Raw genomic sequence first — 10,829 nt, forward strand, 5'->3', positions numbered from 1 at the left:
CAGATAGTCATACATTCCTAAGCAGTCCCATTCTCAAAACTATTCCAGTGCACTGAAACTTTTGCTCCCTAAAAATTCCCAGAATGCACAGTAAAAATTTGTGAGCAATGGCAGAAATGGCCAGAAATGTCGTCATGTCTTCTATAGTCTCTCAAGTCCACCGGATGTATGAATTTCAAAAGTCAAAGCCTTATTTTCTATCCTTAAAAATATTCTCTTTGCAATTACTTTTCATCACTGATAAAAAAAAAAAAAAAAGTTGTTAGAAGATGAAGAAAAAAAACAACAAAAAAAAACACTTTGTTTTACTTTTTTTTTGTTGTTGTTGTTCATTTTTGCATGTTCTCTTTCTTAATAACAATGTACTGTTCAATATCGACAACGAAGATGCACAATGGCATGTTACATATTAATGCTCTTGATAAATACTAGCTGTTTTATTCCCCAACCATGTAATGTCATAGGTAACCAAATCGTCAGTGTCCCAATGTTCCATGATTCAACTCTCAATGAGACAAAGCCTTTGTGACAACTTTGCAGTCTGACAACTGGCCATTTTCTGCTCCTACACTTTTAGAAACAAAAGGCACCCATTAAAGGTACAAAGCCATCACTGGGGTTGTACCCTTGTTTTGGTTACATATTTGCACTCTTAAAGGGATTAAATGAAAATTGTCTCATCATTAAAGAATGACGATATATAGTAGAAGACTATCTCAGCTCTGTAGTTCCAAATAATGCAAGTGAATGGGTGCCAAAAATTTGAAGCTTCAATATACACAACAGGGCCACATAAAAGTACTTCAGGCAACTCTAGTGGTTAAATCCATATATTCAGCAATGCGATATGATATGTGTGGGTAAGAAACATTTAAGTCCATTCACCTTCTCTTTCTCATTCCTCTGATTTTGGTGATTCACATACTTCACCTATATCGCCCCCTACTGGGCAGGGAGGACAATTTAGGATAAAAAATGACATAAATAGTGATCTGTTTCTCACCCACACCTGTCATATTGCTTTGGAAGTTATGGATTTAATCACTGGAGTCACATGGATTGCACTTATGCTCCCTTTATGTGAATTTTTGAGCTTCAAAATGTTGGCACCCATTCACGTGCATTACATTTATGCATTCGGCAGATGCTTTTATCCAAAGCGACTTACAGTGCACTTATTACAGGGACAATCCCCCCGGAGCAACCTGGAGTTAAGTGCCTTGCTCAAGGACAAAATGGTGGTGGCTGTGGGAATCGAACCAGCAACCTTCTGATTACCACTTTAGTGCTTTAGCCCACTACTTAGCCACCACCACTCCTTGTATGGACCTACACAGAAACAGTCACACACATCTGGGATGCCAGGAGGTTGAGTACATTTTTGGGTGAACTATCCCTTTAAGGAGTCAAAAAAGTATTTTATCATTTTTTTCCCAGACGAACAAAACATATAAATGTACATTTAAAGGTACACAATAAGTCCTCAGGGTAAAATTATGCACCTAAAACTTTTAAACATTGTATAATGTTTGTTAAAACAGAGTTTAAAAAAAAAATGCATTTTTGTTTACAAACCAAAATTTTAAAAACGAAAGTTGTAATAGTAAAAATGTATAATTTGATACTACATATTTCCTTAATATGAAACACCCATCATGTTCATAAGGTTTTTGGTATAAGATGAAAAAAGAGAGAAATCTGTAACAAATCCAGTGTAAACCATATATATCATGTTCATTCCTTTGACCTGAACCAAATTATTTTTAGTTATTTTTTACACACAATCATGATGGTTTAAAAGAGTCTTGCTGCTTGTCTTGGCTTGTTGCATATAGGTTACATAACCCTTAGATTTGATGGACAAAAGTATTAAATGATTACAATTAAAAAAAAATTGTTTCCCTGCTTGTTTTTTGTTTTTTATTATTATTTCTACTATGAAATGAGTCCACATGTGCATTCATATCACTATGTGTGTATGTTCTTCAACAGTGATGCCAACCATTTAATAATATCTTTATGAAAAGACATACACTCAGGCACAGATGAGACGACAACACTGAAACAAACTACATATCTGTCCCCGAATTTGAACAAGATCCCAGTCGCATCTCATCTGTTCATTCATTAACTGTGAACATCTTAGCCTTAAGCTTTAAAGAGACTGTGACATGGGAAGGGGAAAGGGGGTTCTTCTGCTAAAATACGGCTTCAGTCCAACGCTCAGCACATTCATAGCAATTTTACTGCACAGTAGACAAAACTGGCAGAAACACAGTACATCTGCTACCCACATGAAACGTAACAAGATCATCCTACCCAAAACCTAATCATAACATTACAAAAGTAGCAGGTGGCTGCAAATCTCTGATTTCGGTGTCAAAGGACAACACTTGCAGATTTCATACTTAGATACATCATGTAACAAAACTAGAAAGTTTCTATTATAATCAACAAAGTTCTGAAGGAGAAGACATGCCCAGATCACTCCAAAAAAGAAAGAAAAAATATATATATAGATTTGCATAGAGAAATTAAAACCTACTGGACCATAAAACATTTTTTGCCATTGTGAAATTACCCCCAAATTCTCATTGCTGTAATGCGAAAAAAGAAATCTCATTCACAAATGTATTACAGTACTTAAAATCATTCTATCCAGACACAATGGCTTTATAATCAAAATCAGCATAAATTAAATCTTGTAAAATATAAATTACTATGATGTATAATATGGAGTGGTGGAGTAGTGGGCTACAACACATAACTGTTAATCAGAAGGTCGCCAGTTCGATCCCCACGGCCACCACCATTGTGTCCTTGAGCAAGGCACTTAACTCCAGGTTGCTCCTGGGGGATTGTCCCTGTAATAAGTGCACTGTAAGTCGCTTTGGATAAAAGCGTCTGCCAAATGCATAAATGTAAATGTATTACATTTATGGTATATTGATACTTGTATGTGCATGTAAGTCAAGTACGCCCCAAAAAAAAATAAAAAAAAAATATTTTGGTCCTTGTTGAATTTAGTTAATTAAAATGAGCTAATATAAGACAATTCTTGAACTTTTCTGTCCCAACTTATTTACTTATTCAAATTTACATTGGTAAAATGGAAGTTAACTTAAGCCGCGGTCACACTAGGTTTTGAGTATGTCAAATATTCTCAACATTATTGAAATTATGACTTTGACATTTTTATTTAGTAGATATGATAATACGCGTTTAAGTTCGTACAACAAGACTACATAAAATCCATTTCACCAAAGGTTTCCTCGATGCCATTTTGTTCATTAATGGTTTTTATTTTTCTGAGTGTAAGGCAATCCCACGTGATCCCCTATGTATTGTGCAGGTTTTATCAAAGAAAAAGTTTGTTGTCTCAACGAATGAGAAAAATTGACAATGGAACATTCTAAACGGAAAATCTCTGGGAATCGCTGTTTGTAAAAACAAACAAACCCCAAACAGAGCAGAGTCTACAAGCAAAAAGGGAAAGTGACAGAGTCCGTAATAAAACCGATAATCAACATCGTCTTAGCTTTTCAGAGGAGGTGACAACTCAAGCTCTGAAAGGATTTAAAAGCGACCCAGAGATAGCTTTCTTCTTACTCAACAGGTAGGATATTTTATTGATATGGTTTATGTATAGCTGTGTAATCACACACACACACACACACACACACACACAACACACACACACACACACACATATCTCTGTGTGTGTGTGTGTGTGTGTGTGTGTGTGTATGCGCGTGTTTTTGTGATTTACGAGGACAATTTTGTAAGTTACAAATTAGTAATTACAAGGGTATTATGCTATAAATGTGATTTATGAGGACATTTCTAGTGTCCCCATAATTCAAATCGCTTAAAAATCATACTAAACAATGTTTTATTGAAAATGTAAAAATGCAGAAAGTTTTCTGTGATGATTAGGTTTAGGGGTTGTGTTAGGTTTAGAGGATAGAATCTATAGTTTGTACAGAATAAAAGTCATTATGTCTATGGAAAGTCCTCATAATGATAGGTAGACCAATATGTGTGTGTGTGTGTGTGAAGTGAAATACAATATTTATACTGTAATCGGTGCAGAACTGTTCACTTGCTAGCACACGTGTGTATTTTTCTTTAAAACGGCAATAATTTCTATAAATAAATCCTTTAGTCCTAGGCTTGCCAAGGACATGTGAGTCTTGAAATGATGTTGACCACTGGTTGGTAACAATGACAATCTATAAATTAGTTACTCTAATGGTCTATTTGGCCAGAATATCTTGCAGTTATAAAAACTTTACAACGTTTGACCTTATCAGACTAGCAATAATTGTGTCTAATGTTAACAAACGTTGCCAAACTTTTGTAACGTCATTTATTTCAAAACATAAATTTTTCCAATATGTCAAAACAACAGCATAAGATGTGGCACTTACCTGCTCAGATGACGTTTTTGGGTATATTTTCCTTTCTTTCATTATTTATTTGTCCATTCGCTCTGGAGCAGAGCCGAAGCATGACTTATGTCATTACCAAAACAATGTTCTTCCGCAACAAAAAAAACAGTTTTGTTTTTAACCGCTAGGGGGCCAAAAGTTGCATAGTTTCATTTGCAAAGCACTTGGACCTACTTGGACCTACATTGGCATGATGCATGCTCAATAAATAAAGTGTATTACTATTGTTATTGTTATTATTACTGTTTACAAAGGACTGCCTTTATCTGAGTCAGTTATCGCTCATATCTCATCCTAGGTCCACAATGATGTTGTGAAACTCCAAATGAAGTTGTAATCACCCACATCAAGTGTTGACTGCCTGACTCGAGTCACGGAGCAGGATGCATAATGACTTGTTGGACTCCACCTGACAGTGATTAATCACCCTGTTGGTAAGCTTGCAAGCTAACTGACAGAGATCTGTAACCTCTGTATGCAAGCAATTCATCTTAGCCAGAGTCCCTGCAGCCCTGTACTCGCTCACACTTAGTGATTAGACAAACTGGAGCTGGAATTCATCCAACTACTGAAAAGTTAGGCCAGCTGCGTAATGGGAGAGGGTATATTTCCTTTTGGTCTTAACAGCCATGTCCCCAACTTCAAAATAACAATTTAAAAAAAACACGTGAGGTCTATGAGGTGGGAGATGGTATTTAATTTATTTAAAGGCAATATCTGATCAAAACAGTTTTTTGTTGGAATTGTGGCTTAGCAGTTACCGCGTATGCGTCACATTTATTGAGATATGGCGTTCATATGGAAAATGTAGGTCCGTTTCCGGCCCTTTTTATGTAATGATCCCATCCCTCCGCACTATAAAAGCTTCTGGTCTTTGTTCCTATGTGAAAAAAGAGAAAATAAATTGTCCAACGTGTCCATTGCACCATTTTTTAACCCACATCAGATCATAATTGCGACTCCGAGCTTGAAAGAATTTCCCACGAGGGCTTCTATACCTTATGTCTCTTATTCTGACTCTCAAGGCTAGGGCATACTTCTCTTTTCTGCATGTCTGTCTGTCTACCTGCCTGTCTGTCTGTCTGCCTGCCTACATCCATCCATCCATCCATCCATCCATCCATCCATCCATCCATCCATCCATCCATCCATCCATCCATCCATCTATCTATCCATCTATCTATCTATCTATCTATCTATCTATCTATCTATCTATCTATCTATCTATCTATCTATCTATCTATCTATCTGCCTGCCTGCCTGCCTGCCTGCCTGCCTGCCTGCCTGTCTATCTGCCTGCCTACATCTATCTGTCTGCCTGCATCTATCTATCTGTCTGTCTGTCTGCCTGCCTACATCTATCTATCTATCTATCTATCTGTCTGTCTGCCTACATCTATCTATCTATCTATCTATCTATCTATCTATCTATCTATCTATCTATCTATCTATCTATCTATCTATCTATCTATCTGTCTGTCTGTCTGTCTGTCTGTCTGTCTGTTTATCTATCTACTTATTACTTAAGTATAGTATTTGTATTTATGCTATATGATTGCAAGCAGACATGGACATATTAAACGCATACACACTAGGACTGCATATAGTGGCCTGCAAAAAAACTGAATTAGACAGCAAGGTAGCTGTTCACTTTGGAACAGAGTTACAGTATTGAATCTATGGCTCCTTGAATTTGCAGTCTTTATACAGTATGGGTGTGCTGTTATACTGACATGTATGTATGCACGTGTATATGTTGTGTCTTTGTAGATGTGGAGATGCTGGGCATGGAGAGTCAGCGGAAAGCCTGACACATTGACCATGACATCATTGCCTGTAAGAGTGAGTTATGGGCAAGAGGTGGAAAGTGTGTGTTTGTGTGTGTGTTTGGTTTAAGGGGTTGGGTATGGAAATAATTAGAGGTTGAAGCTAATAGCTGGAAGTGTATGTGAAGAGGAACAACAGTAGGTTCCTGGAAGAGAACTTCTGAGGAAGATAAACAGTGTGTAAGCCTTGTAGGTTTAAAGGCAAAGTGTATATATTTGATTCAAATAAATGCTTATGGTGCCTGGGCTCCTGTATTTGATTCAGCCCAATACTGGACAGAGTGTTGTGTTTACAAAGTGGCTTCTGTTCTAATAGACTGAGGTGAAGCAACACTGTGACTCCAGTGAATGTGTGATTGTGTAAGTGTGTGTGCATGTGTTCCACTGAGAGGTGACCTCATCCTAGCCCCAGTGGGCCAGTGAGCTCACACACTGCCTTCCAAGCAGCCAACCACGCAGGAAGGGTGACCCGGCACAATATTTTGTTTTTCCTCCTTATTTGGTTTTAATTGCCAGTTAAACCCGGTTTGAACTGGTGCCTTAGAATTGATTGGAGTTACCAGGGATTTCCTCCAAGCTCACATTATCTCATTACATTAGAACTCTAAAATGTGAAGACCGCATATGAGTCAATACAGACAGATCAAAAACATAGAAGAATCAAACTTTCCCTTTGGACATTTACCAAGACAACAAGACTATGTTTCACATAAATGCTTGCTTTTTTGCACCTATTCTGCTTTTTTACATTCACCAAACCACTATTTATCACAACCATGAAACACATCAGCATAATATAAATATGAATAACGTTTTGCATACAATGTCTTTTGGTTTGTTTGACTAGATGTTTTTGAAGGAAGGGCAATCTAATGACACTCTATGGACTTTTTAATTAGATAGTGGGCATAAACAGCTGCTTTTTGGTTGGTTGAATTTCACAAAGCCTGTCTAGAACATGTCTAGGTCACATTTCACCTCAAAATCGAAAAGGATAAAATGTGATATATTTTGCATGATGAATACGAATCCTTTTTAAGAATTGTAACATTATCTGCAATTAAAGGAAAGTTCCGGGATCGATACAAATTAAGATCAATCAACAGCATTTGTGGCATAATGTTGATTTCGACTCATCCCTCCTTTTCTTTAAAACAATTAAAAATCATGGTTAAAGTGAGGCACTTACAATGGAAGTGAATGGGGCCAATTTTTTTAGGGTTCAAAGGCAGGAATGTGAAGCTTATGATTTTATAAATGCACTTAAATTAATTCTTCTGTTAAAACTAATGTATTATTTGAGCTGTAAAGTTGTTTAAATAAGCATTTTTACCCTTTGTAATTTTAGGGTTTGTTGACATGGCATGACGTTGTCATGGCAAAGAAGTTGTAAAATTGGCCATAATGTTACACAGAAAAAGTTAGTAAGTGATTTTATATTGTTTATATCTTGTGGCTATACTTTTGCAAAAAGTGAATATTTTACCATTAATAAATTGGCCCCATTCACTTCCATTGTAAGTGCCTCACTGTAACCCAGATTTTTGCTTTTATTAAAGAAAAGGAGGGGTAGGTCAAAATAAATTTTTGTGGCAATCAATATTATGCCACAAATGCACTCGATTCAGCGTAACTTGTATTTAACCCAGAATATTCCTTTAAGCAATATCTTTTTCAAATGCTGATATATGCAAACGAAAAATGGTGATCACTCTACAAAATGGCATAAATTCTGAAATACTGAAATCAGAAAAATGTTCAAATGAATAACCCTGAAAATTTATTTTTTTGAACAGTCTCTGGCGTGTTGGAACAAGGGAGGTAAGGGCAGTCGGCAAGTCAGATCTGTAACTTCGGGATAAGAATTGGCTCTAAGGGCTGAGCCGGTCAGGCCAGGGTGCGAAGAGGTGCTGGGCCCGTGCTGCGGCTGGGTGGTTTCTGTGCCGTAACTCCGGATCCCAGTGGGCTAGAGAGGCGGGGGATGTGTCGTTGGAAAGGTCCGGACGAGCCCCGTCGAACGAGACCAGCCCCAAATGAATGACCCTAAGAGGAACAAACAAGATAGCATAAAAATAATGAATGTTTGATGTGTGTAATCATAGTTACTATTGAATGTCAATGTTCCTGTTGTGTAGTTCTTCAGCACTGAAATTATAGTACAGATACAAAATGTTGCCTGCTAGAAAGATCATAATCCAGAGGGTAGTAAACACAGTCCTCTCCTCCTGATAAAATACACCCATGCACAATGAGACAAACACAGTTGTTGCAAAGATAGCTTTCTAAAACCATATTAGTGCAATGTATAATACCAAACAATGATTCAGAGCTACGGGGTAGCAGTTAGTGCACATTGGTACTCATTTGGGAGTTTGAACAGGGCCTGAGTCTAGTCCCAATCCCATACCACATGCTCTCCCTGTAATCTCCTGTCCTCTCTCTACTGTCTCAATCAATAAAAGTGGCATATAATAAGGAATCCTCTCTGCAGCCATGTGACCACAGCTTTGAGCTCAGAAAGAGCAGGAGCTGGTGAAGAGACAACATTACCAAAGGCCAAAGGACAACATTACCAAATATTGCAAAAGTTTGCAATTTTAACTTCTTGCCATTTTTTTGTGCAATATCCATTACTGTCTGAGAAATTCTGTGGTTACACTACTAAAAAGCAGAGAAAATTAGTATATTATGAACCTTTCAGGGACAATCCCTCAGACAAATGATTATAATTAGTCAAGTTGTCATGCATTTTGCACACAGAAATTCTAACCTTCATCATCTCTTCTCCTGTGTCTCTCAGCTGAAGTGACCATGTGCAGGTGACCACATGCGATGCTGGCCCGAGTGATGATGATGGTGAAAATGATGATGATAATGGGGCTGAGGAGGGCGAGGAAGGTAAGGCTGGCTCTCCATTAAGTGAGAGCTTTCATCCCTCGACGAGGACACAAATCTGGATGAAGATGTCAGGGGGAGAACCCAGAACAAGTCCTGCAGCCTGAAAGGGATCTGAGGATACATTCCCAGCAGAGACCCCCACCAGACCAGAAAAGATCTGCTGCAGGGATGTAGGGGAGTCTGGCTTCAGACAGTCGAACAGCACTCCTTCATCAAGACTGCTCTCTGATCTGAGAGTCGGACTTCTATTCCTGCATAAACAAAGTGTTTGTTAGTGTTGAGCAATTCCCAAACTCCAGGCCCAAACTCAAATCAAGATTCACTTTAATAACTCCTGCCCAGCTGAAAAGACATGCATGGTCTTGGCTAGTTTACACTGGTTTGGCGCTGGTCTAGCTGGAGGACCAGCACAGCATGAGTGGTGATGTTTATAAAGCCAGCAGGGGACAACAGCACACCAGCATCCAAAACACAACATACACTGGCGACCAGCTTTCAGTCAGGTTAGAAGAAAACAGGACTGTGAATTTAATCATATATGCCTATGACAATAAGTGTTAAGTCAAACCTTTCAGGTGGCATGCCCTCTGTGTTGCAATGGCGTCTCTGCATTTTTCCCAGGAGCTCCAAAACTGTAGAAAGCAGGATGTCAGATGCAAATAAGAAACACTTGTATCCCTGCCCTTGTTCAATGCATGCTTCCTGAAATCCCCTTTGTGAAATTGCTCACAGCATACTGCAACATTACCAGTTAAATTATTTGGAAAACAACTAAATTAATGTTTCTCATGATCTTAATTTTTTTAATATATTTTACTTATAAACTAATATAAACATGTTCAATGTGAAATTTACAAATTCTTGACAAAAATAATATTATATATTTATTTAATTTACAAATTGATGAATGAATAGTAAAGGAAGAGCTGCAAAGAAGTTACATATATCAGGTCTTTCATGACCTAATAGACTTTTGGTAACTAAGCTGTATAAATATATATATATATATATATATATATATATATATATATATATATATATATATATATATATATAAAAGAGGTCTGGGCAACTCCAAAAAATGGATCAAGGTCCAGGGGGTGGAATGAGGTCTCGGGTCACCAAAGACCTGATAAATGTATTAAAGGGTTGATAATGTTTTAAATGCAAAGCTATAATCTAGACAAAAGCTACTTTGAAGAGGCTAAAATGTAAGAGTTTCATTCAACATTTTTGGTCACTACAGAATTCCCTCTCTAGCATTTGTGTTAATTAAAAATGTTGATGACTCTAATATTGTTCTGTGGTCAACAGTCATAATAAAATATGAAAACGTTTGACAGTCGTGCAGATTATAACCAATTAATTTACAAATTGTGCAAAAGAACACAAACAAATGAGACACATAAACAACCCCTTGTAAAATAAATAAGCCATTCAGTGACAAATATTGTGCAAAAATATTGTGCAAAAAAAAAATACATTGACAAGATCGTGTTAACTTTATCATGGCATACAATACACAGTCAAAACTCAATATTTAATTGGCGCTTTTATCGGTGCTTATTCAACTAAAAGACCACCATAATAAACGGATTATGTTGGCGCAGAGCGGAAGCGACCTGGTTTGTTTCCGGAAGTACACACGCCAGAC

At 37.3% G+C, this 10,829-nt stretch overlaps 1 pseudogene; it reads right to left on the reverse strand.

Moving 5' to 3' along the window:
- Positions 1 to 8,729: 8,729 nt before the first annotated feature.
- On the reverse strand, positions 8,730 to 9,801 carry LOC127637110 (RING finger and transmembrane domain-containing protein 2-like; annotated as a pseudogene).
- Between the last annotated feature and the right edge of the window lie 1,028 nt (positions 9,802 to 10,829).

The sequence above is a fragment of the Xyrauchen texanus genome, chromosome 4 (genome assembly GCF_025860055.1).
Source record: "Xyrauchen texanus isolate HMW12.3.18 chromosome 4, RBS_HiC_50CHRs, whole genome shotgun sequence".
NCBI classification, from domain to species: Eukaryota; Metazoa; Chordata; class Actinopteri; order Cypriniformes; family Catostomidae; genus Xyrauchen; species Xyrauchen texanus.